The sequence below is a fragment of the Megascapheus bottae genome, chromosome 29 (assembly GCF_031878675.1).
Source record: "Megascapheus bottae isolate mThoBot1 chromosome 29, mThoBot2.hap1, whole genome shotgun sequence".
Lineage (NCBI taxonomy): Eukaryota > Metazoa > Chordata > Mammalia > Rodentia > Geomyidae > Megascapheus > Megascapheus bottae.
Window position 1 is genome coordinate 10,050,760 of NC_143537.1, and position 27,823 is coordinate 10,078,582.

Genomic DNA, 27,823 nt, shown 5'->3' on the forward strand with positions numbered 1-27,823 from the left:
CTTCAGATTTTTAAGGCTCTGGGTAGGGCCCTTGTGTTCCCATGGCACTCTTATCTCCCTTGAATTTAAAAGAAAAAAATGTGAAAAATCAAGTTTTGCCCTTAATTCTACTCCATGCTAGCTTTAAGAAAAAAAAATTAAAGTAAGCAACTCATGAACCGTGACCAAGCCCAGAGTTCAAAACCTTGCACAAGAAGCAGACTCAAAGCCAGTGGATGACCCGTGGCCTGTGTGATAGAGCTTCCAAATGTTAAGAATTTTTTTTCTTTTTAAAGAAAGCCGAAGAGAGGAGCTAATTAACGAAATTTAATTCATGGCTCACACCTATAATCCTACCTGCTAAAATTGCTGAAATCTAAGGTTTGAGGTTGAAAACCAGCCTGGGAAGAAAAGTCCATGAGACCTGTTTTAGTGAGTGGTACCTGCGGGCTTGAACTTGCTGTTTTGTTCATGACTAGAACTCTACTTCTTCCTGTGTCTTGGAGGTTAATTGAAGAAAAGATTCTCATGGACTTTCCTGCCCAGGCTGTCTTCCAACTGTGATCCTCAGATGTCAAGCCTTTGTGTAGTAGTGCCTTTCTGTTATTTCCTGTGCTCCATGAAAATAATAAAAAAGCAGAAGCTGAGCTGTGGCTTAAGTAGTAGAGCCAGGGATCCCTAAATTTAAAAAAATAATAGTGAATCCAGATTAGGCTTTGATTATAGTACCTGCTGCTTTGAAGAAAAAAAAAAGTCTTGGACAGTGATCAGGCTCTGAAATCTAGCCCTAGCACAGGAACGAAAAAGAAAAAGAGTCTTTTTGGATACCAGTGGCTCATGCCTGTAATCGTAGTTAGTGGCCTCTCAGTGGTAACTGGAGATAAGAATGTCATGCACTTTCCTGCCTAGGCTAGCTTTGAACTGTAGTTTTCAGATTTGAGGATACTATGTAGTGCTCTTGGTTTGTCATGGGACTCTTCTAGTAACAACCATAAAAGATAGAAATTGAGTTGTGGCTCAAGTAGTTGAGCATGCTAGCCTTGAATTAAAATAATAATAATAGAATATAATTATAAATAATAACTTAGGAAAAATCAACTGTGAGAATTACCAGGCCTTGAGTTCAAGCCCTAAGTACAAGCACTCAAATTAAAATATAGTAATAATTAGAAGTTGAATTTTTGCCCCTTACTGTACATCTTGCTTTGTTTGACAGAAAAAAAATACTCATGGACAGTGATTGGGCCCAAAATTCAAATCCTCAGATTTTTTGATACTACGTAGTAACATTGGCTACCATGGAACTCTTCTATTAACCACCAGAAAAAGGAAGAAAAGAAGGAAGGAAGGAAGGAAAGAAGGAAAAAAAGACAGAAAGGAAAGAAAGGATAGAAAAGAAAAAGGAGGCCAGGAATGTCGTCTAGTGGTAGAGCGCTTGCCTAGCATGCATGAAGACTCTGGGTTCAATTCCTCAGTACCACATACATAGAAAAAAGCTGGAAGTGGTCCTGTGGCTCAAGTGGTAGAGCTCTAGCCTTGAGAAAGCTCAAGGACAGTGCTCAGGACTTGAGTTCAAGGCTCAGGACTGGCAAAAAAAGAGAACAATGTAATTATGTGTAATGACCCAGATCTTTTCTCCTCATAATCCTCATAATTGATTCCAGATTGCTTGTCAGAGAGAGTGAATGCTTTTGTTCTTCTTTCACCGAGGTGATCTGCTGCTGTAGGATCTTACCCAGTCTTGGAGATGAAAACATATCTTCTTTAGCACATCAGCAGATGGGCAAATACATTCAAGAGTCATGTAATGTTAGCTACTGAGAAGTTGAGATATGAGAATCCTAACTCAAACCCAGCCCAGGCACGAAAGTCCATGAGACTCTTTATCTCCAGTGAACCATCAAAAAACTGGAAGAGGCCCTGTGGCTCAAGTGGTAGAGCACTAGGCTTGAGCAGAAAAGCTCAAGGGTAGAGCCTAGGCCAGGGGTTCAAATGCCACTACTGATCAAAACAACAACCACAAAAACCTGACAGGAAAGCTGTACCCCCAATATTAGAGTGCCAGCCTTGAAGTTCAGGAACAGTGTCCAGGCCCTGAATTCAAGTCCAGTTCTAGCAGACACAGCACATACACATGGACACACACACACCCTCATAAATGTGAAACCACATTGGTAAGAGACGAACCTCACTGCCATATCCGTTTCTTAATCTAGATGGAATGAATACATGGAACTAGAAATAAAAGTGTGTCAACTGACAACTCCAGGTGATAATGTTATTGTAAATCTAAGCAGAGATGGGGAAAATATTTTTTTTTCTGCCAAAGGACAATTGAATAGTTATAACCTCATTCTCCCAACTGGGAGCTTTGAAAAAATTCCCGGATTTGTTGAATTTCCAGTTGTCTTTGTGGGGTTAAAGAAATGATTTTGAGGGTGTCGTATGTCCCTGAGCCAGACATTCCTACCCCTGGCAGAAAGCGAGAAACAAGTGAACAAGGAAGGTACTGCATTTTGGAAAGGACCTGGATATCATAAAGCACCTAGATTTTGAATGCCTATATGTATCTGTGAGAAATATTAGTAGTAATTGCAAATGAAAAATACTCTTAAACAAAAAGGAATTGGTAATGTAGATGGCATAGTACCTACCCAATGGTTGCTAAATCTTCATGATGAGGTAAACAAGTAGGCAGAAAATTCTCCTATGCTCGCTAAAGAGATGCTGGCTCTTATTTCTGTTAAGCCAATAACAAAACCACTTTCATTTCATTCCCAGATACTATGAAATTCTTCACTCAAGGACATCAGTATAATGTTATTGTATGTTTCAAAACAAATCTATATTTATTTTTCATTTGTCAATGCTGAATTTAAAAATTTTTAACCTGTACCATAAATGCCTAACACTCGTGATACTATAAATGCTTAACCTAATAGAAGCCAAATAGTAATGTTCCGACTACGTGAGACCAAAGATTAATCTCTTGGCCTCTCCCTCTCCCTTCCCCACCCCCTCTCGTGGTTAAAAGGTAAAGACAGAACTGTTTCTTAACCTCTTCTTTCCTACGCCAAATATACCTTGCCTACTTTGAGATGTCCCTATGCAAATTCCTGGGGCCAAGTTTTTACTTCATTTTTCAATAATAATCCTAATGTTTGTTTTTTTAAGCTCCAAGTGGTTATGATTGATATCACTAAGAAAGGATACGTTGCTTGCAGGCTTCAATGCCACAGTAATGAGATCCATTCTATAACCTGGTATCCCCTAACTGGTGAAGACTGCTTCTCCATAAAGTGAGAGAAATATTCAGGTAGAGATGAAGGGCTATCATTCTCTAGACCTAAAAACAAAATGTGTAGGATTGTGTCACCTGAATCACATTTAAATCTTCATGTTTCATAGATTATAGAGATTAGCTAACTTTTTGGAATCCTTGCAAACTAGCATTTCCTTTATAAGTTCAGATTCAATGCAAATTAGAAACAAAAGTAGCATCTCTCCCATAAAATAACCCAAAATTCCCAAAGGGGAAATTAGGGTAGAAAGTCCAGATACAAAGAAGTGCTACTTTGCCACTGAAAACAAAGATCAGACCATTTAAATCTGGAGTTGTTCTCCAGGGCACAATGGTGCCAATTTTCATTTGTGATAGAATCTATATCTTGTGCCAACAATATATAACATTGGTTCTTTACTTGCCTGTCAGGAAAGTTCCTACCAGGGTTTAACCTAGGTTAGACCTGTATCCTGAGCATCAGGCTTTTTAAAAAATATATTTTTATTGTAATTAATAGAAGGGTTACATTATATTCGCCAGACATTCGCCAAACATTGCTACCCTTTCTCATGTTTTGTCCCCATTTCCTTCCCCCATTCCCTTTCCTATTTCAAATAAACAAATGAACACATATACAATATATCAGATAAAAAAGGAAGATACTGTAACAATATGAGATTACCAAGGGCATCTGGATTTTGTGTTAGTTTCTGACCCTTTCCAGGAGAAGGCAAGGACCCCTTCCCCTCCTTTTTCAGCACTGAGAGCCTGATATGTATGATTGACAAGAATATTGAAATTTATCAAAGCTTTATTCAGACCTGGAAAAGATGTCTAAAGTTAGAGCTGCTTGTTTACAGATAGAGTATACATTCAGCAGGGAGTTGCCTGTAAGTGCCCACTATTCAAATTAAGCCAAGAGGCTGGTGGTATGGCTCAATCAGTGGAGTGCTTCCAGTGAACGCAAGTGTCAGCTGTCCTAGATAATCTTCTAAAGAATTGCGTCATGCGGAAGATTCAGTTTCCCACATGTCAGTGTGTCATTTTGACTATTTGAAAATCTTTAAGGCTCAGAAAAGAATTGAAGCTCTCAGTTTAACCATCCTGCTGCCATTTTCATTTTTCTGAAAGGGATGATTACAGTTGCCTGTAATCCTAGCTGCTTAGAAGCCTGAGATGTGAGGATCATGATTCCGGGCCAGTTAAGGTAGGAAAGTCCATGAGACTTATCTCCAATGAAACTGTGATAAAGGTACACTCAAAGAATTGGTAAAGATAAATCTTGTAGTAAATACTGGAGAAAATATTTAGTACAGAAAGTGAGGACCAAATTATAATTTCGTGAGATATTGGAGCATATTCATTTCCAAAGAGGTCCAGTGAATTTGGTGTCATGGAATTTAGAAACTAGATATTAATCCTCCCTTTTTCCAGCATTCAGTGGTATTTCCACTCTAGTCTAGAAGTGGTTCAATTGCTCAATACCATCATTAAGGGAACAAGTTAAGGGAGAAAACAAATCCCTGATTCCAAATCCCAGCCTTGGCATACACAAAAAAGAACAATGGAGGCCAGGAGTTTGTCCTAGTGGTAGAGTGCTTGCCTAGCATGCATGAAGACTCTGGGTTCAATTCCTCAGTACCACATACATAGAAAAAAGCTGGAAGTGGTCCTGTGGCTCAAGTGGTAGAGCTCTAGCCTTGAGAAAGCTCAAGGACAGTGCTCAGGACTTGAGTTCAAGGCTCAGGACTGGCAAAAAAAGAGAACAATGTAATTATGTGTAATGACCCAGATCTTTTCTCCTCATAATCCTCATAATTGATTCCAGATTGCTTGTCAGAGAGAGTGAATGCTTTTGTTCTTCTTTCACCGAGGTGATCTGCTGCTGTAGGATCTTACCCAGTCTTGGAGATGAAAACATATCTTCTTTAGCACATCAGCAGATGGGCAAATACATTCAAGAGTCATGTTTAGGGCCAGGAGCATGGCCTAGTAGTACAGTTCTTTTTGTTTTGTTTTGTAACAACTTTATTGCAATATAACACACATACCATGCAATTTACCCATTGAGAGGGTGTATTTCAAGTACTGGAGGTCTTGAAAACACGGCCAGTGTTCAACTGAAACCCTTTTATACAACTGTTCGAAGATTATAAAATGATGATTATTTTTGCCAGTCATGGGGCCTGAGCTCAGGGCCTGAGCACTGTCCTTGGACTTTGTCAAGGCTAGAGCTTTACCACTTGAGCCACAGCACCACTTCCTGCTTTTTTTTCTATGTATGTGGTACGGAGGACTCGAACTCGGGTCTTCGTGCATGTTAGGTAAGCACTCTACCACTAGGCCATCTCCTGACCCAAAAGATGAAATAATTGTATTGGTTCACTTAAAAAGAAAACGAAAACAGCAAAACAAACAAAGTGCACTATTCAGTAGTTTTTAGTATATCCACAGAGGGGACAACCATCTGCACTTGTCATCATTCGGACGGTTTTATCACCTCTGGAGGAACTATAGTGGCACAGAGTAGTCCCAGCTATGGTGAGAGTTCTTCAGCCTGTAGATAAGAATCCCATATCTTTCAGTCATGACTTCCCAATCTCCCATTCTCTCTGGAATCCCAGTGCTGGGCAGCCACTGATATACTTTGTGCATAATTCTGGACATTTTGTAGGAATGCAGCTGCAGACTGTGGCCTTTGTGTCTGGCTGTTCTGGGCCTCTTAAGGGTTCATTCACAGTGCAGGGTGTAGACATTCATTCCTTATTATGACTGAAAACTATTCCATTGTGCAGCTGTAATATTCCTCTGGTAGCGGGTGTTGCACAGTTCCCTAGTGTTTTTAAAGAATTTATTAACATTGATTTTTACATCATATTTCAAATGACATGTTTAACAAGTATTCAAGAAGGGAATCTCTGTATTTCACTGGCACTTAGATTTTAGAACATAATTAAAATGAGGCTGAGGGTTTGTATGTCATAAATACATAGTAATCTATGTAATAAAATGTATGTTTATAGAGTCATAGGTTTTTGTGTCTATGTAGTTGTGTTTATATTTCCAATACCATATCCATAGCATTGGGTTTGCAAATATTGAGTCCTCGCTCTTGTACTGTTTGGATCTAATAGCCACATATTAAGGAAACCATGCGCCTTTTGTTCCCTTGGTCTTGACTTGTCTCACTTAACATGATTCTCTCTAGATTCCTCAACTTCCCTGTGAATGCCATTATTTTATCTTGTCTGTTGGGTATGTAGAATTCTATTGTATGTATATATATATATATATATATATATATATATATATATATATACCACATTTTTTGTATCCTTTCATCTGCAGTAGGGCATCTGGATTGTTTCCATCACTTGGCCTATTGTGAATAGTGCAGAGATGAACATAGCTGAGCAGGTATCCTGGATTATGATGTTCAGGATAGATGCCCAGAAGTGGTATGGTGGGATTGTAGGGAAAATCTATTTTCAGTTCTTTAAGAAACCTCCACACTGCTTTCCAGAGTGGCTGAACTTGTTTACATTCCCACCAGCAGTGCAGTAGGGTTCCTTTTTCTCCAGAACCCTGCCAGCATCTGTCATTGTCTGAGTTCAGAATCTTGGCCATTCTTGTTGGGGTAGAGTGGTACCTTAGGGTTGTTTTTATTTGCATTTCCTTTATGACCATAGATGATGAGCATTTTCTCTTATGCTTTTCTGCCATTTTAATCTCTTCTTTTGATAAGTCTCTCTTTAGTTCCCTTGCCCATTTAGTGAATGGTTTGTTGGTTTTGGGGGGGATTAGTTTCTTGAGTTCCCTGTAGATACTGGATATTAAACATTTGTCTGATGTATTATTGGTAAATATCTTTTCCCAGTTGGTTGAGTTGACTGTCACTCTACTTTTGTGGCTATGCTTTTATCTGCACAGAAACTTTTTATTTTTGATTAATCTTGCAAGGGGTCTGTCAATTTTGTTGACTCTTTCAAAGAACCAACTTTTTGCTTTATTAATTTTATGTATAGTAGATCTTATTTCAATTTCTGATATTTCTGATTTTATTTTTCTTATTTCTATCCTTCTAGTTGTTTTAGAATTAACTTTTTCTTGCTCCACCAGGTGCTTCAATTTCTTCTTTAGGTAATTTACATGAGCTTCTTCTGTCTTTATAATATGGGTTCCTAGTGCAATAAATTTTCCCTAGAACTGCCTTTGCTGTGTTCCAAAAGTTCCTTTGTAATGTATCTTGTCATTACATTCAAGAAAGTTTTGGATTTCTTCTTAGATTTGTTCTATAACCTAAGAGTTATTTAGAAATGTGTTGTTCAGCCTCCAAGTGTTTGAATGTTTTTTACCCTTTACCATGTTGTTCAGAACTAGTCTGATTCCACTGTGATCAGATAGCATGCATGGGATTATATCAGTCCTCTGGTATTTGCTTAAGTTTTCTCTATGAAGTATTATATGATCTATTTCGGAGTATGTTCCATGTGCTGCTGAGAAAAAATGTATACAGTTTTGCCATTGGGTGGATGGCTCTGTGTATATCTGTTAAGCTCAGCTGGGCTATGGTATCATTTAAGTCGGTGGTGTCTTTGCTTGTCTTTTGTTGAGTAGACCTGTCATTTGGTGAGATGGGCATATTGAAATCTCCCACTATGACTGTGTTTGAGTCTATCTTGTTCTATAACTCTAAGAGAGTTTGCTTGACGAATTTAGGTGTTCCCATATTGGGGGAATAAATGTTTATAACTAATATTTTTGTTATGAATTTTCCCCTTTACTAATATGTAGTGGCCACTTTTATCTTTATGTACTGATTTTACTGAGAAGTTAGTTTTGTCAGAGATTAAGATTGCTACTCCTGCTTTTTTGCATGGTGTGTTGGAGTGGAAAATACTTTTCCATCTTTTCACTTGGAGTTTGTTTCTGTCTTTGCAGTGAGGTGGGACTCTTAGAGGCAACATATTGATGTGTCTTGTTTCTTAATCCAATCTGTGGTTCTGTGTCTTTTGATTGGATTGTTCAGTCAGTTTACATTTAGCGAAATTATGGAGAAATGGTTAGTGTCCTTTGTCATTATTTATTTTTACTTCTGAGCTTCTCTTTTCCCCTTTTGTGTTTACTGATTTATAAGTGATAACTTCTTGATGGGAGTTCTTGCTGTTCTGCACTTTGTTCTTGATTATTTAATATTTTTTGTAATGCTGGTTTAGTGTGCATGTATATAGCTTCTCGTTGGGATGAAATATTCTTGTTTCTCCCTCAAAAGTAAATGCTAGCTTTGCTGGATATATTAGTCTGGGTTGGCACTTGTTTGTCCTCAGGGCATGGGTGATATTTTTCCAAGCTTTTCTTGCATTTAGGGTTTGTGTGGAGAGGTCTGCAGTGATTTGTTGCTGTGATTTCCACAGCTTTGGAATTGAGACTGTTGTTGTAGGTTCATTCTGTGGTTAGTAGCTGGCGGTCTTTACTTGGTTTGGGGCTGGTGGTTCTGGGAATCTTCTTGAGCTTTTTATTGCTCTACCATTTGGGCCTTAGCGCCACTTCTGCGTTTTTGGTAGCGAATTGGCAATGAAAGTGTCATGGAGTTGGGCCATGGTGGCTTTAACTGTAACTCTAGCTACTCAGGAGGTCAACGTCTGGGAATCATGCTTCAAAGCCAGTATAGACAGGAAAGTCTAATGAGACTCAAATTTCCAATTAACCACTAGACAACCAGAAGTGGCACTGTGGCTCAAGTGGCAAAGTGTTAGTCTTGAGCAAAAGAGCTCAGAGACAAGCTGAGTTCAAGCACCATGACTGAAAAAAAGAAAAGGCATCTCATAAACTTTCCTGCCTGGAATGGCCTCAGACCTCGGTCCTTACATAACTTCTTGAATAGCTAGAAGTGCAGGAATGAACCACTGGCACCTGTTTTCTTTTTTCTGTTTTTTAAATCAAATCATATCATATGTCTCTACTACTGCCAAACTGCCAAGAGCTTCTGTTTCAAAACAAAAGCCAAATACCCAAACAGTGGCTTAAAGGGCCTCATCTTACTTATCGGATATCATACTTATCTAGAGGGCTTGTTAGAAGCCCTCTGCATCCTCACCTCACACCTAGGCTGGACCCAATGTGTATTTATTTATTCATTCATTCGTTTTGCTCATGTGTATTTCTAGCAAGTTCTTGGATAACATCGCTGCTGTTGGATGGAGATCACACTTTGTAGCTCACGGCTCTGCAAAGCTCTCCCCTGGCTGTCCTACAGCAAGCATTTTCTCCACTTCCCCCCCTGCCCCCAGTGGCTGTTGCAGCCACACTGGTCTGTTGCCTCTAAGACAGGCCAGACACCCTCTCACTTTTAAATCATGATCCTGGCTGATTCTGTGGCCTGGATTTTTTGCATCCTAAGGTACCTTATCACATGAGACTTTTCTAAACTCATACTTAATTACAAATTGGTAACCTTATTCCCTGGTGCATCCTTTATTTCTATTTTATTTTGTCCATCATATAATTATACAGATACCTTCTGTGTACATTCTCTACATCCCTCCCCACTGTCAAAAACAAAGCAATTTTTCTCACTGTCACATCCAATGTCTAGATTTTCATAAATAAAATGCAAATGAATGAATGAGCTGGGCATTAATGTATGCCTGGTTAAAGTCTCTGAAGGAAAAATAACCTTCATGAGCTTACAGGTGCAGAATGCAGCAGCTCAACAAACCTAAGTGGGATAAACTTAGCAATCCACACTAAGACACATTCTAATTAAATTGTTAATGACAGCGAGCCTCTAAAATCACACACACAACTCATCACATACCGATCTTCATTAAGATTATGACCAATTTCTCATCAGAAGCTAAGGAGACCAACAGAAACCACAGACATCAAATTTCTAGTGCTAAATGATAAAATACTCTCAATCAACCTTTTTGAAAGGAGAAAAACTTTCCTTCAAATGTGAGATGAGCTGAGAACCGATTATCGTCCTAGCTACTCAAGATGCTGATTTATGAGGATTGTAGGTCAAAGCCAGGTTGGGGAGAAAAGAATGTGGTTCTCTCCAAGAACCAGCAAAATCCCAAATTGGAGTTATAGTCCAAATGATATAGTGGAATAAAGCAAGAAATCTGAACAATGCTAGTATTGATCGTTTATCAGTAACCTGTAATCCTAGCTACTCAGAAGGCTGAGATCACAGGATTGTGGTACAAAGCCAGACTGGAGAGGAAAACACATGAGACTTTTATCTCCAAATACACACACACACACCCCAAAATTGAGCTGTGGATTGAATGGTAGAGGACAGGCATTAAGGAAACATGGTCAGGCAAGGCACCCACGCCCTGAGTTCAAGTACCAGTACTAGCCCTCTCAACCACCATCAAAAAGGCCAAACAAGCACAGTCAAAATCCAATCCATAGCACTCCGCTCACACAAAGATTGAAATAAACAACCAAAAGGGTATGCTGATCAATTGGAATAAGCCTTTGTTCTAATAAAACAACAAACAGTATTTTTAAAAGAGAAGTTCTGGGTTTCAAACTGAAAGCCTCAAGTTTCAAACTCGATTTCTCTTTCTCGGCATAGGATCTGGCACTTGAGCCCCTTCCTCTAGCCCTTTTCTTTCATCAATTTAATTAGTTCAACACAGTAACTCGGGATTACAAAGAAAACTCTTATGAGAAATTATGTTTCCTTGTGCCTCATACATGGTAGTGATTCCTGGTAGAAGTGGATATGGACCCATGTTGATCATATTTCCACCACAAGAGACATGGGAGAAAGGAGAGAGGCCCCGTGACCCAGTGATTCCAGTGCAGGCATCCTGCAGAAAAGAAAAGAAATGTGCAAACATTTGCTATGGCTCAGCTACATTAAAAGTTTCGCTTACTTTCTGGGTTTGTTTTGTGATTTGATCTTTGATTTAAAATTAAAAGGCTGTAAGAAAATCAATCATTTCCTCAAGCTGTAACAAATATTTTGAGGGTTTTTTCCAGTCCGGGAGATTGAACTCATGGTCTGTACACTGTCCTTGGGCTTTTCAAGGTTAGAGCTCTACCACTTATGTCACAGCACCACTTCTGGCTTTTTCTGTGTATGTGGTGCTGAAGAGTTGAACCCTGGTCTTCATGCATGCAAGACAACCACTCTACCATTTGGCTACCCTCCCAGCCCATCTTTTCAGTTTTTAAAATAAATTATAGCAACAAGCATGACTAAGTTTTTTAAAGGTTTTATTGTTGTGCTAATGTATAGAGGGTTTACAGTTACAATCCTCAGGTAGTAGATGCCTTATTGCTCACACATTGAAACCCCTTCCCATGTTTTTCTCCCCATTTACCTCCTCCCCCTCCCTTTCAATCTCGATTTCCCCCTTCCCTTCCCTATCTCAACTAAACAAATAAATGTATATACAATATACAAGGTAACAAAGCCAGATACAGTAGCAACATGAAATTAACAATAAGGGCAAAAACAGAGAAGAGAAATAACATAGTACATTAAGAACAACAATCACAGAAAGTAAAGCTTTTGTTTCCATATCCTAGAGTTCATTTCATTTAGTCTCATCCTATATGACCATATGTACATAGATTTTGAGCTATTGTAATCATCTGCTAGGAGAGTCCTAGATGTGTACTAATTATTACAAATAAGGGAAACCATTGAGCCTATGTTCCTTTTGGTCTGGCTTACTTCGCGTAGTATGATTTTTTTTCCAAGTCTTTCCATTTCCTTACAAATGGGGTGATGTCATTCTTTCTGATGGCAGCAAAGAATTTCATTGTGTATAAATAAGTACCATATCTGCATCTGGGTTGCTTCCATATCTTTGCTCTGGTAAATAGTGCTGCAATGAACATCGTTGTGCTAATATGGCCTTGTTTCAGGATATTTGGGAAAGTACCAAGAAGTGGGACTGCTGGGTCATAAGGAAGCTCTATGTTTAGTCTTTTGAAGAATCGCCATGCTGCTTTCCAGAGTGGTTGAACAAGTTTACACTCCCACCATGCCTCCTTGCCACATCCCAACAGCATCTGTTATTAGATTTCTTGATAATGGCCATTCTAACTGGAGTAAGTTGGAATTTCAAAGTTGTTTTGATTTGCCTTTCTTTTATGGCCAGATATGTTGAGACTTTCTTCATGTGTCTATAGGCCATTCTTATTTCCTCATCAGAGAAGTCTCTCTCTTAAGTCTTTAGCCTACCTTTGAATGGAAAGGTTGTTTGAAGATTTGTTTTGGAGAGATTCAATTTTTGAGCTGTAGATATGAGGTCTTTGTCTGTTGTATGGCTAGTGAAGATCTTCTCCCACTGTGTGCACTTTCTATTTAACTTGCTAGCTATGTCCTTTGCCATTCAGAAAGTTTGCAGTTTTACACAGTCCCATTTGTCCAAACTACCTTTAATTTGTTGTGTTTAGGGGTCTTAAGAAAGTTTAGACCTAAGCCAACAAGACCTAGTGCATCTTCTATTCATTCTTGTAAAGTTTTCGGGGGGCATATCTGCTTTTACCGCAAGGTCTTTGATTCGATTGAAATTAAGTCTGGTGCAGGGTGAAATAGAAGATCCAACTTTAGTTTTCTACACGTGCTGAACCAAATCTGCCAGCACCACTTGTTGAAGAGGCTCTCTTCCATCCTGTTTTGGCTCCCTTATCAAAATTTAGGTGGCCATAGGTTTGTGAGTTGATTTCTGGGTCTTCAGTTCTATTCCATTGATCCTCAGGTCTGTTCTTATGCCAATACCAAGCTCTTTTGATTACTATAACTCTGTAACAGAGTCTAATGTTTGGCATTGATATTCTTCCAGCGCTGTTCTCCTAAGAGTTACTTTTGCTACACAGGATCTTTTATTATTCCACATGAAATTTTGGATTGCTTCTTCTATTCCCTTAAAGAATGACATTGGGATATTAATGGGTATTGCATTGAATTTGTAGATCGCCCTTGGCAGGATTGCCATTTTCACAATTTTATTTCTTCCAATCCAGGAGCATGGGAGGTTTTTCCACTTAGATCTACTTTTTCTTTTTTTCATGCTTTAGAAGTTTTCATCATAAAGATCCTTTACATTCTTAGTTAATTCCTAAGTATTTTCTTTGAGGCTATTGCAAAACGAGTTCCTTTCCTGATTTCTGCCTTGCTCTATTCATTGTTGGCATGGAGGAAATCCATAGATTTTTTTTGAGGGTTATTTATTCTGTTATTTGCCAAGGTTTCAAATCAGTTCAAGCAACATGGGAGTGGAGTCCCGTGTGCTCCCATTTTTATTTGCTAAGGGTTTGCCAATTTTGTTATTTTTTTCAAAGAACCAACTCCTTGTTTTGTTGGTTCTGTTTTTGGACTACAATTCATTTAATTCTGAATTTATTTTAATAATTTGTTTCATTCTACTGGAATTGGGAATGGCTTGTTGCTCTTTTTCCAAGAGCTTAAGGTGCACCCCATTAAATTGAGAATTTTGCAATTTGTTAATGCACACACTCGTAATACTTTGCTGTGCCCCAAAAGAGCTGGCATTTTTGTGCTTTTTGTTAAATATCATAAACTGTTGCATTATTACTGTTTTCATCTCCACAATGACCCACTGGTGATTCAACAATGGGTTATTCAATCTCCATGAGTTACATGGTTTCCCTTGGTGGAGAGTGGTGTTCAGTTCCAATTTTATGCCATTGTGGTCTGAGAGAACTCACAGAACCATGTCAGTGTTTCTGAATTTGTACAGGTTTGCTTTATAACCTAAAATGTGGCTGCTTTAGAAAACGTTCCATATGCTGCTACAAAAAACATATATTCTGGTGTTACTGGGTAAAATAATCTGTAGTCTGTTAGTTCCAGTTGTTCTATGCAATTGTTAAATTCTGAGGTTTCTCTGTTGAGATTTTTTTCCTGGTTGATCTGTCCAGAGGTGACAATGCTGTGTTAAAGACACCAACAATCACTGTGTTTGGATCTATGTGTGGTTTTAGTGTAAGTAAAGTTTGTGTGATGAGGTTGGGTGCTCTGGCATTAGGTCTGTAGATATTTAGGATGGTTATATCCTCCTGAAGGAGAGATCCCTTTAGTAGTAATAACGTCTCTTCTCACTAAATTTAGTTTGAAGTCTATTTTATCTGAAATGAGGATGGCAAAAACAACCTGTGTATGGGGGCCATTATCTTGATCAATTTTATTCAAGCCACTCTCAGAATATGTTTGTTTTGGGGGCAAGATGTGTTTCTTGAAGACAGCAGAAATATGGATATTGCTTTTTGATCCAACTAGACAGTCTATGCTGTTTTATTGGAGAGTTAAGTGCATTGTGTCTCCACTGAATTTGGCATCCAGTCTCTATGAAGCCTCTTTTCTCCTATGATAATTTCTTTTCCATTGGCTTAGTTAATTTTTGTGATCAGTTTGCTTGATTGGACAGTAAAAGTTCTGCCTCACAGACTTGGCCTCTCTGTGGCTGCCCACCCAGGTTCATTTACTAGCAAGGCAATGAGCTCTGTGTGTCCTGCAGGAGAAAGTTGGTGGTTTTCAGTAGCTTGAAAGTGAATGGAGTTGTATTCTATCTGGACTGATACAGCCTGGAGCTACTATTGTCTTTGTAGTTTAAGTGAGGTTACTCTTGGGGTGGAGCCACCTCTGGCTTGGTTTCCTGGGCGAGGGAACCCAAGCTACCCAGGAAGGAATTGTTCTTGCCCTTTGCCCTTTTGAGGAATGGTGCTCCCAACACCACTTTTCAGGCTCCAGTTATCTGCTAGTTGGTCTAGCTGGGACTTTGCCCAGTAGCCAAGATGGCTCTGCTCTCAGCCGGTGGGGGAGGGGCTACCTTCCCAATGCCACTCTGCAAGCAAGAATGAGAATGACATTAGTGAGGTACTCCCACTTCTGCTTGGTTCCTGGCTCCTTCTGAGACCTGCGTCTGTAGCCTGCAGGATGAAGACTTCCGCTCATAGACACTGCAGGTGGCTGTGCCGCAGGTAAGTGAGGTGCTGAGCGCTCACTATCCAGGTGCCTTTGTCTTGATGCAGCTGCTCTGGAGAGTGGCAGCTGCCATGCTGGGTGAGGGCTCAAAATTTTTTTCTTAAGCAGGCTGCATGAATTTTTCCTCTCTGAGATCTCTGTTCTACTACAACTTACTTGGTGTCATTCTTTAGCTATATACTTTCCACTACAATGCTAAAACTGGTATGTTGGTGAGAGCTCAGAAAGACATACCCTGATCCTTCATCTTCCCAGAATCCCAGGGTGTTATTTAAACTTGATGCCACTCTAGTCTTTTGCAATACACCAGGTGTGCAAGGGCTTGTGATTCACTATGGTTTCAAAGATTGCTGGAGCAAGGGGTCGGGGATTTGGTTTAGCGGAAGAGCCCTTGCCTGGCAAGTGCAAGGCCCTGAGTTTGGTCCCTGGCTCTGGGGGAAAAAAAAAGCTATAAAACTCAAAGATTGCTGGAGCAAGTCCCAAGACCTACCCACAAGAAGGCACATCCTTCTGCCTGGAGCATGGGGACAGTGTTCCTGCAGGAGGTGGTCCAAGGATCTCATGGCCTGAAGAAGGACCACCTTAGGTACCATCCTCATGGTTCCTGAAATGCTGCCATGATGATGTCCATCGCTGTAAACCTGAAGTCCTTGACAACACTCCTAAGAGCTAGAACATCGAGAGGTCTATGCCTTGCTATGACTGGCCCATTCCTCCATTATGGCACTGGGCCTTTGTGTGATTGATCCATTCCTCCATGTCACTAGGCCCTGCTGTGACTGGCCCTTTTCCTCACTGAGCTCACATACCATTATGAGGTCACAATGGTAACCCCTACAGGGGTTACAGAAAGCAGTTGCTCTGCTGAGAGAGATCCTTTCATGACTTGCTAAACTAAATCAGATCTAGGCTAATAGGTTTTGAGGAGGGTGGGGGAGAAAGGAAGGCTTTGCATTGCACAGCTTTGGGGATTTTCATTATTCTCTCGTTTAGATTGTGCTAATTTATTTTAAGATATGCTACCACTGAATTGATTTAGCAAAATTTAAAATGTGATACTTACTACATTGATTTAGGTAATTTTCATATTTATATTGTTTATATTTATTGTCATACTTATGTAGCTACTATAGTTAAAATTTACTTCCACCATATTTTATTAGCTGTTTGGATAAGGTTGACTCCCTGCCATCCCATGAGGAAATGGAGTCAACAGACAGCAAATGTACTACATTCTCCTGCACAGAAGAGGACGTCCTTGTCAGCCAATACCATGTACAGCAGGCTATGGTACATTTGGGCAAGTGATGAAGACCTACCTATCACTGTGACCTTACAGACTGTGAGGTAGCAGGGAAAATATTGGGGACAAGAGTACCCCCTGCTGGTGGAAAATGAGGTGGACATTGTCAAGGCTCTGAATCACCCCATGTAATCAGGGTGTATCAAGTGATCCAGCGAGAGGAACATGTCTACCTGGTGATGGAAATGGCCACCAAGGGAAACCTGCAGAGCTTGATAGAAGCATCACGCCGGCTTTATGAGAAGGAAGCCAGGAGGTTGCTGAAGCAGATAAGAATTACAGTGCAGTACTTCCATTGGAATGAGATTGAACACCTGGACGTTAAGCCTTACAACATCCTTCTGGATGAAAAGGGCAACACCATGGTCAGTGACTTTGGGTTGACCCTAAAGATTGCCCCAGAGCAATTGATCACAGATATTCATGGTGCCTATGTGTTTCATGCCAATGAAATATACCTGAAACAAGCCTACGATCACTTCAAGGTAGATGTCTGCTGTCTGGACACTGTCTTGTCATTTATGGTTTCAGGAGAATTCCCGTTTATAGGGAGCACTTCAAACTAGCTCTGCACAGAGATTGTACAGGTCAGGTATGATATACCATCTCACCTGACTATCAAATGATATAACATCCTTTTGCAGCTCTTAACTCTAGACCCTCAAGCAGAGGACAGATACACAATGAATCGTGACCACCGGTGGTTCGATCCAGTTGAGGGAGGTTTCCTGTATCCAGCTGAGCCCCTGCTCAAGCAGTTAAACCCAATAGTTGTAAACAGGATATGTGCCATGGGACAAAGTGAGTCTCAGATCCACACATCATTTCTACAGACCATTTCATGATGTGAAGGCCACATATTCATTAAAGACGGCCTAAAGCCAGGGAGAGTCAGCCCTGTAACAACTCAAATAATGCACTGGGGTATTCAGCCACAGGCCACTGTCACTACCCTTTTCACCGTCTTATGGGAGGGATAGAGAGATTGCCTTTCCAGATTTGCACTTTGCCATTGCCATCTCAGTGTCTGCTGCCCTGTGATGTGAAGCAAACAGGCAGAAGTGCCTCCCTGCCTGTCATTCCCTTCTTCTTCCTGCAGAGGAGCTCTAGCCACAGCCTCACCCCACATCATGATTCAATGGCTAGCCTCCAGGGCTCCTCCCTCTCAAAGTGCCTGGAAGAAACATAGAGCTGTCCCTGCCCTCTGCACAACCCCAGAATGAGAGCAGCATCTTGCAGGTTACCAAGAGTCAGGGCTGCAAGAAGCCTGAGATGAGGCCTAGGAAATATGACTGCTACAAAATTAAGATGTTGCCAGAGGAAGCTGCACAGAAAGTTCCTGCTTTGCACTCCCAGCCTGCTGCTGGCTGCTCTTGTTTTGGGGCTGGACAAAACTACCTCAGAGGATCTTGTTTTTCCCTTTGAGTAGTCACCACATGATGGCAGAGTACCTAGCTCCAGAAGAAAATGGTGCAGGAAGGAGATGGCCAGCAGGATAATGTCTGCTTTGAAGAGATTTTGCTGCTTGTGCAAGCCCAGTAGCAGGCAGAACCAGGGATGGCAGTGAAGAGCCCTGAAAGACACCAAAGCCATTGAGAGCCAGAAGCCCTGTCACTAACCCAGGCAATCTTCTCACCCATTCATCTGGTCATGGCAGAACCACCCCAGCCAGGGGTTGGTAATACCAGGGCCATAGAAGAGACAATAAGCTTGAATCTCTGGACTCTTAAATCCAATAGAAACCACACTGCTGAGGTAGTTACAATTTGAACTGCCTGAAAACACATACAACTGATTTTCTCTGGGAAAATCAAGGAGAAGTTCTGCAAAGACAAAACAAGATCAATCATCACAATGAAGGCCAACTGTCTGTGGCTGGCTGACAATACTGTCCTCTCTGTATGCCCCGTTCTTAGCACACTTATGCATACTTTAGGGGTGTTTGTGTTCCCTCTTTACAACAAAGCTAAGTGCCCTAATCTTTTAATCTTGAATTCAGTTTTAATTCTAATATGAAGTACCCCATTATGTGTTTGAGTCTGTCTTGTACTGTAACTCTAAGAGAGTTTGCTTGACATACTTAGGTGCTCCCATGTTGGAGAGTAAATTTTTATAACTGTAATATTCTGGTTATGAATTGACCCCCCTTAGTAATATGTAGTGGCCATGTTTATGTACTGACTTTACGGAGAAGTTATTTTTGTCAGAGAATAAGATTGCTACTCCTGCTTTTTTGCATTGTGCTTTGGAGTGGAAAATTCTTTTCCATCCCTTCACTTGGAGTTTGTTTCTATCTTTGGCAGTGAGGTAGATCTCTTGGAGATAGGAAATTGATGGGTCTTGTTTCCTAAGCCAATCTGCTGTTCTATGTCTTTTAATTGGGTTGTTCAGGCCATTCAAATTTAGGGAAATTATGGAGAAGTGATTACTGTCCTGTGTCATTTTTCCTTCTTTCTTTTTCCCCCTTTGTGCTTACTGATTTATAGATGATAGCTTCTTGATGGGACTTCCTGCTGTTCTGCTTTTGCTTTTGATTATTTTTTGTAATGTTGGTTTAGTGTGCATAAATTCATATAGTTTCTCTTTGGAATGAAATCTTGTTTCTCCCCCAAATATAAATGGTAATTTCACTGGATATATCAGTCTGGGTTTGCACTTGTGGGTCTTCAGGTGATGAATGGTATTTTTCCAAGTATTTCTTGCATTTAGGGTTTGTGTGGAAAGGTCTACAGTGATTCTATTTTTTTTCCATTGTAATATAGTTCTTTGTTTTTGAAGCATTAAGAATCAGCTCCTTACAATTCACCTCTAATGTTTTTACTATGATCTGTCTGGAAGAGTTCCTTTTTGGGTCCTGTTTATTTGGTGTTCTGATAATAATGTGAGATTTCTCCTTTTGAAGTTAGGGAAGTTCTCTGCTATAATCTTGGTGAATAAGTGTTGCATTCCCTTCATTTGAAACTCTTCCCTTTCATCAACTCCTATCATATGAAGCTTAGATTTCTTGACTGCGTCTGCACATTCTTGTACTTCTCTTAATATTGACCGATTTTTCTAGATTGATGACTCTGTTCCAGATCTTGTGTTTTAGCTTCCATTCCTGATATTCTATTTTCCATCTCACTCTGTTTTCTAAAGTTTCTTTTTTAGTTTGCCTTATGAACATTGAACCCATCATGTCTGCTCTGCTAAAATTCATCTTTCCATCTAAAGAAGGATAAACTTTGTCTATTTTAATGATTAGTTATAAGCTTTATGTTTTTTTCTTCCCATTCATATAGTTCTCTGTTGCTTCTTAAATTTGTAGTTGTTGATTTAGGATAGTTGTCTCCTGGGATTCCACAACTCTCTCTTTTTCTGGAATAAAGCTAAGATGGTCTCAAGTGCTTTGGCACCATCTTCTTCCTCTTTAATTCTAATTTTACATACAGTGTGTAGATTAATCCATATTTTCCTCATAAGTGTGATATAACTCCACCCTTGCTTTGTAAACTAAAAGAAGCTGAAAAAAGCTAAAAAGGAAGCAAAAAAAGAGAGAAAATATGGCATTAATTACTGAATTCTGTGTGTCCCTCTCATGAGCAAGCACCTCAAGAGTGATTATTACTGCCTGTGCCCAAACCCCCTCCTCTTTCCTCACCCCATACAGGACTAGTCCCAGAACACAAGGGAAATAAGAAAAATCAAACAGAGCACAGTTGATCAGTTCTCCCAAGGCTGCACTGCCACAGGGGTCAGAGAATGATCCACTTCCACATATGTTATAAAGTTTCAGTTCTAAGTAACTGACCTCTCTGATAGGAAAACTAAATCATTTTCTATTGGTTGGGGTAAATTTTGAGTCAGGTCAGCTTTGTTTTATTTTAACTTGCATTGTCAAAAAAATTCTTAGATCTTTGTGTCTTATTAAACAACTACTGTTTTTTGTTTTGTTTTTGTAAGTCATGAGACTGGAACTCTGGGCCTGGATATTTTCCCTGAGCTCCTCATATCAAGCTACCGCCCTACCCCTTGGAAGCCACAGCATCACTTCTGCTTTTCTGGTGATTAGAGTCTCATGGCTTTGAACTACGATCCTGAGATCTCAGCCTCTAGAGTAACTAGGATTATAGCATGAGATACTGTGCACTGCTTCATCTTAATTTTTTTCAACTCTAGTCTGTCTCACTGTCCTTTTGCCTCTATCTCTCTTCTCTCTCTCTCCCTCTCTCCCTCCCCTCCTCTCTCTGCCGGTTATACAGCTTGAAATCAGGTCTTTCTTGAGAGCTGTCCCTGAGCTTTTCTGCTCAAGGCTACTAATCCACCACTTGAACAGTGAAATCTCTTCTGGCTTTGTTTTGTTTTTGCCCCCTTTTTTGAACTCAGGATCTGTCCTGGACTTTGTCAAGGCTAGAGCTCTACCACTTGAGCCACAGCCCCACTTCTGACTTTTTCTATGTACCTTGTACCCAGGTCTTTGTGCATGCTAGGCAAGCACTCTACCACTAAGCTAAACTCCCAGCTCTCCCTGTGTGTTTATTGTTACAAATGTCATGGATTTGTCCCACTTGGGCTGGGTAAAAATTAAAATCCACAACTCTCAGCCTTCTAAAAGTCACCCTGCTCACTTTAAGGTCTTTTGTGGCTTTTATATTCTCTTACCCTCTTTTACATTCAAGATACAAGATGTGAGCCATGATTTATAATGTTCAAATGGCTCTTTTCTTCTTGAGCCATCCTTTTCCTTTATTGGGTTGTTTTTACTTTTTCTGCAAGCCTAGCAGACTCTTAGCTACAAGTTAACATTTCTTTTTTAGTTTGGTTTTGTCCTTCATTTCTTTGGTGTTTTCCTAGGGCTTCAAAGCAGGGCCTAGTATACTTTTGTAATATCCCGGTCATTTTGAGGGGCCCCTGTGATATCCTAGATTTGGGAGGGTCCCGAATCCCCTAGCAATAGAGTCACCAGCATTCAGTGAACTGAGCTAGGATTCAGTTTAGTAACAGCACAGCAGCTACAGACCACCTTAAGGATTATAGAAAGCAGCCCCAACTTTCCCTGGGGCTCAGTGTTTAAAGATAAACACCAAAGCAGGTGGTCCTTACCACAAGGAAAACACCACATGTGGTCCACCACAGGTGGTCAAGAAGTTTAAATATATTTTTTAAAGTATTAGACAGCTTTCCTGACAGGTTACTAAACTGTCCTTGACATTTTTTTGTCAAAGCAGGCTGTAGAATTTTAGCCAAACCTTAATTATTTATGTTTCTTTTTCTTTTCTTTTCTCATGGAATTTCCTGCCCAGGCTGGCTTCAAAATGCAATCCTCAGATTTCAGCCAACAAAGCAGGTAGGATTTCAGATGTGAGCCATGATTGAAAATTATTTAATTGGCTCCTGACTTCTTTCACCTTCCTTTGATTTCATTGTTGCTTTTACTGTTTTTTTCTTTTCCTTTTTTTCCCCCACCCCCGCTAAAATTTCAGGTCTTCTGGCTTGTTGTTAGAGCCTAGACACTCACACTCAGTTTGTGTTTTTACTTTTTATTTGTTTGGGTTATTAGGATGAAGCTAGAAGACTTTACATCTTAAAGCTGGCTTTAGGTTTTCGAATTCTTGTGTGAGGGTTTGAATTTTGGGCCCAGTCACTGTCCATGAGTATTTTTTTTCTGTCCAAGCAAGCAAGATGTACAATAAAAGGCAAAATTCAAGTTCCAATTGTTATTTTTTTAGTGCTGATACTTAGGGCTTCAGATCAAGACCTGGTGACTCTCCTAGAAGATTATTCTTAAATTATTATTTTTTAAATTCAAGACTAACATGCCCAACTACCTGAGCCACAACTCAACTTCTGCTTTTTCTGGTTTTTAATAGATAAGAGTCCCATGACAAACCAAGAGTACTAAATAGTATCCTAAAATCTGTGGACTGTAGTTCCAAGCTATCCTGGGTAGGAAAATACATGAAATTCTTATCTCCATGATCTGGCAAGGAAGGTACATAACACTCCTATTTCCAATGAATCACACAGAGGCAGAAAGTAGTAGAGCCCTAATCATGAACAAAACACCCACAGTTTAAGCCCATCACTTGCAGGGACACACTGAAACAACTCTCATGGACTCTCCTGCCCAGGCTGACTTTGCACCATAGTCCTCTGATGTCAGTGAGATTAGCGAGTAGGATAGAGGCATGAACCATGTTTTCAATAGTCTCAGTTTTCTCTTTTAATTTATTGTTGTTTCTTTTTTCTCTTTGTTTTTTATTGAGGTTTTCTAGGTTTCTGATAAGGATTGGCCATTCTCCCTGCGGTGTTTTGCTCTACTTTGCTTTATTTTGCTAACGAGTAGCAGGTTCAAATTGGGAGCCACAGCTCAACAACAGGCTTCCTGGATTCCTGGATACATACCTACCTTCCTTCCTTCCTTCCTTCCTTCCTTCCTTCCTTCCTTCCTTCCTCCCTCCAGACCTCCCTCCCTCTTTCCCTTTCTTCATTCCTTTCATTTTCTGGTTGTTTACAGGGGAAAGAGTCTTGTGAATATGGGGACATACTCGGCTCTGAAATCTGAGGATTGTGGTTTGTAGCCAGCCTGGGCAGGAAAGTCCATGAGACTCTTTGCTTCAATTAACCACCAAGAGACAAGAAGTAGAATTCTAGCCACGAGCAAAACACAGCAAGTTCCATCCCACAAGTGCCACTCACTAAAACAAGTCTCATGGACTTTCCTGCCCAGGCTGGTTTTCAATCTCGAAACTCAGAATTTACCAGGCAGGATTACAGGTGTGATCCTTGATGTAAATTTCTTCAATTGGCTCTTCTCTTCTTTAAAAAAATTTCTTTTCTTAACATTTTGAAGCTCTGTCACCTTGGCCACAGGTCATCCACTGGCTTTGAGATTTTTTTGTTCTGGTGCAAGGGTTTGAACTCTGGGCCTGCTCACTGTCCATGAATTGCTTTAAAAAAATTTTTTTTTTTCTTAAAGCTAGCATGGAGTATACTTAAGGGCAAAACTTGATTTTTGACTTTTTTTGTTTTAAATTCAAAACTAGCATGCTCTACTACATAAACTATAACTCAGCTTCTGCTTTTTCATTATTTTGATGATTCAGGAGATGAGTGCCCTGAATAGACAAAAGGGCACTACATTGAGCCTTGGAATCTGAGGGCTATGGTTCTAAGTCAGCCTGGACAGGAATGTCCATGAGAATCTTATCTCCAACAAACCAACCAGAAGCAAGAAGTAGAAAGCAGTAGTGTCCTAATCCAAAAAAACAAAACAACAACAACAACAAACTTCCCCTAATTTAAGCCCATCACTTTCAGACACACACTAAAAAACTCTCATGGATTTTCCTGGCAAGGCTGGCTTTTAATCACAATCCTGTGATTTTTTTGACCTGAGCAACTCTAGAATACAGACATGAATGATATTTTTAGTTATCACTTTGGTATCTTCTCTTTCCTTTTATTTCATTTTTGTTCCTTTTTTCTTTATCATTTTTTTACATCCTGAAACTGGTTGGTAGGATTGGCCACTCTGAGATTGGTTGCTTTGCTTTTTTCCATTCAGGTATGCAGGATTAACACCTGGAGTGAAAGCTTTCTTCCTTTCTTTTCTTTTCTTTCTTACATTCTTGCTTTATCTCTTTCTTTGCTTCTTTCTGTTTTCTTCTCATATTTCTCTTTCCTTGTCTTTTTTTGTTTCTCTTCTTTCTTTCTCTATCTCTCTTTCTTTTTGGTAGATTATGGGAGAAAGAGTCTCACGTGAACATGGGAGCATTACACAGGCTCTGACATCTGAGGATTGTGGTATGAAGCCAGTCTAGGCAGGAATGTCCATGAGACTTTTACCTGAAATTATCTGGCAAGAGACAAGAAGTAGTAGATCTCTAGCCATGAGCCAAACACAGAAAACCAAAGCCCACCACTGCCAGTCATTTAAACAAGTCTCATGGACTTTCCTGCCAATCCAGCTCTGAAACACAATCCTCAGATTTCTGCAACCTCAGCAAGTCCTAGGTGTGTGACATAATTTGAAAATTTTTAATTGGCTCCTCTCTGCTTTCCCCTTTTTTTCATCTAGTTTTTTTCTTTTTTTTTTAGTTCACTATTTGTTTATATAATTTCTTTGTAGTTCAGTTTGATTATTTCAAGACCTCTAGTTTCTTGTTGGGGAGTAAACACTCTCCCTGAAAATTTTTTTTGGTTAAATTTTGTCTCCAAATTTAGAGGCTCTGCTACTTAGGTAACAGGGCAACTACTGGCTTGTTTACCTCCCTCCCCCATTGAGGCACTTAAACTTAGGGTCTGGCCTTCCCTACGATCCCACCATACCACTCCTGGGCATCTATCCTGAACATCATAGCCCATGATATGATAAGGACACCTGCTCAGCTATGTTCATCTCTGTACTATTCACAATAGCCAAGTGATGGAAACAACCCAGATGCCCTACTGCAGATAAATGGATACATAAAATGTGAGATACACATACACACACGCATGCACACACACACACACATATAGATATATACACACACAAATATATATATATATATATATATATATATACAAACACACACAATGGAATTCTACATATGGAATTCTACATAGCCAACAGACAAAATAATGGCATTTGCAGGGAAGTGAATGAATCTAGAGTGAATCATGTTGAGTGAGACAAGTCAAGACCAAAGGAACAAATGGTGCATGGTATCCTTAATATGTGGCTATTAGATCCTAACAATACAAGAAACAACAATAAATTAAAAAGGAGGAGATATTAAAGAGAAAACAGAAGCCCGAAAGCATGGTTCATGCCTCTATCCTACTTGCTAATCTCACTGACTTCAGAAGACTGTGGTGCAAAGTCAGCCTGGGCAGAAGAGTCCATGAGAGTTGTTTCAATGTGTGCCTGCAAGTGATGGGCTTAAACTGTGGGTGTTTTGTTCATGATTAGGGCTCTACTACTTTCTGCCTCTGTGTGATTCATTGGAAATAGGAGTGTTATGGACTTTCCTTGCCAGGTTGACTTAGAACCATGATCCTCAGATTTCAAGCCTCTGTGTTAGTGCCCTAGTGTAACCAGGGCACTCTTATCAACTATGAACCACAAAATAGGGGCGAGGGGCAGAATGTGAACTGTGGCTCATGTTGTAGAGTAAACCTTGAAGTTAAAACAAACATACAAAAACCCTCTGAAGTCCAGTTTTGGCTCTAATGGTACTCTCTACTGACTTTGAGGAAAATAATTTTGGAGGGCATTGACCAGGCTCTGACTGTTATACTTGAGTAAAAAGCTCCAGAATAGGGGCCAGGAATTTGGCCTAGTGGTAAGAGTGCTTGCCTAGCATGCATGAAGACCGAGGTTTGATTCCTTGGTACCATATACATAGAAAAAGCTGGAAGTGCTATTGTGGCTCAAGTGGCAGAGTACTAGCCTTGAGAAAAGCCCAAGGACAGTGCTCATGCCCTGAATTCAAGCCCCAAAACTAGCAAAATAAAATAAAGCTCCAGAATAGCACGGAACCTAAGTTCAAGCACCACAACAGGTAAACAACAAAGCCAATAATTGGCCTGTGGCCCAAGTATCAGAGCTTCCAAATGGTAAACTAGAAAATAAATGACAGTGAGTGAATAGCTCCAAACAAAAAACTAGAGAACCTCAAATAATCATAATGAGCAACTAAAGAAATAAAAAAAGGTGAAAGAAGACAAGAGTCAAAGATGTTTATCTCATGGCTCTTATCTATAATACTACATGCTTTGATTGCTGAAATCTGACAATCGTGGTTCAAAGCCAGCCTGGGCAGGAAAGTCCATGAAAATTATTTTAGTGTGTTCCTGCCAGTGGTAAGCTACAACTTGTGGTATTTTGTTCATGATGATGGCCCTACTATTTACTGCCTCTGTGTAGTTCATTGCAAAGGAGTCTCATGGACTTTCCTGGCCAGGCTGTCTAAGTCCCATATAGAAATCATCCAGGCCATGCAGCATTCACAGATGGCCCGCAGCCCATGATTGAGGTCAGTGGGAAAAAATACACCATTCTCACATCCTGATTGCCACTGGTGGCATGCCCTCACATCCTGATGAGAACCACATTCCTGGTGCCAGCCTGAGAATAACCAGTGATGGTTTTTTTTTCAGCTAGAGAGCTGCCTAGCCGCAGTGTCATCGTGCGTGCAGGCTACATTGCTGTGGAGATAGCTGGCATCCTGTCTGTCTCGGGCTCTAAGACATCACTCATGATACGGCACGATACGATCCTTAGAAATTTTGATTTGCAGATCAGTTCCAACTGCACGGAAGAGCTGCAGAATGCTGGTGTGGAGGTCTTGAAGTACTCACAGGTCAAGGAAGTTAAAAAAGCCTCCATCAGGCTTGGAATTCTGCATGGTTACTGCAGCTCCTGGTAGAAAACCCACCTTAACCACAATTCCACAGGTGGACTGCCTTCTCTGGGCCATTGGGCAGAATCCAAATTCCAGGAGCCTGAATTTAGATAAACTGGGAATTAAAGCTGATGAGAAAGGTCATACCATCGTAGATGAATTCCAGAATACCAATGTCAAAGGTATCTATGCAGTTGGAGACGTCTGTGGAAAAGCTCTTCTTACTCCAGTTGCAAAAGCTGCTGGCCGAAAACTTGCCCATAGACTTTTTGAATGCAAAGAAGATTCTAAATTGAACTATGACAACATCCCTACTGTGGTCTTCAGCCACCCTCCTATTGGGACAGTGGGACTCACAGAAGATGAAGCTGTTCATAAATACGGAAAAGACAATGTGAAAATCTACTCAACCACCTTTACCCCAATGTACCATGCAGTGACCACAAGGAAAACAAAATGTGTGATGAAAATGGTTTGTGCTAACGAAGAAGAAAAGATGGTTGGGATCCATATGCAGGGAATCGGGTGTGAGGAGATGCTGCAGGGCTTTGCTGTGGGCAGTAAAAATGGGTGCAACAAAGGCTGACTTTGACAACACAGTGGCCATTCACCCTACCTCTTCAGAAGAACTGGTCACACTCCGTTGAGAACCCAGAGACTAAATGGCTGGCAGCTGGACCAGTAGACTTCTGAGATGAGCCAAATGATCTTTACTTCTTGTTCACTTTTGTATATTCCTTTATTTCAATCCAGATCTTCTGACACTGGAAATTTTTTTATTTTATTGTTAGCTTATATGTGACAGTAATTCGATTTATGTGACAGTAATAAATATTTTAAAGTTTTATTAGCTCCATGCTACTTTTTTTCCTTCTTTTAGCCTCATCCCACATTTAAAATTGTATGAAGTA

General features: G+C 40.1%; 1 protein-coding gene and 1 pseudogene across 4 annotated transcripts in view; one reads left to right on the forward strand and one right to left on the reverse strand.

The window, feature by feature from the left end:
• The window catches only part of LOC150044701 (ral guanine nucleotide dissociation stimulator-like), a 63,472-nt gene that overhangs the window by 8,171 nt on the left and 27,478 nt on the right, over window positions 1–27,823 (reverse strand). For 2 of the 4 annotated variants that reach the window (XM_090320990.1, XM_090320989.1), the window contains exons 1-2: window positions 3,193–3,417; window positions 2,634–2,712 (exon numbers count right to left, since the gene is read on the reverse strand). The exons of 1 other annotated variant lie outside the window; for it this stretch is intronic. The gene's annotated coding sequence lies outside the window, so the exon portion shown is untranslated. Of the gene's footprint in view, window positions 1–2,633; window positions 2,713–3,192; window positions 3,418–27,823 lie in introns of those variants that run through there. One more of the 4 variants, XM_090320987.1, reaches the window with a different exon arrangement.
• On the forward strand, window positions 15,761–27,559 carry LOC150044702 (glutathione reductase-like; annotated as a pseudogene).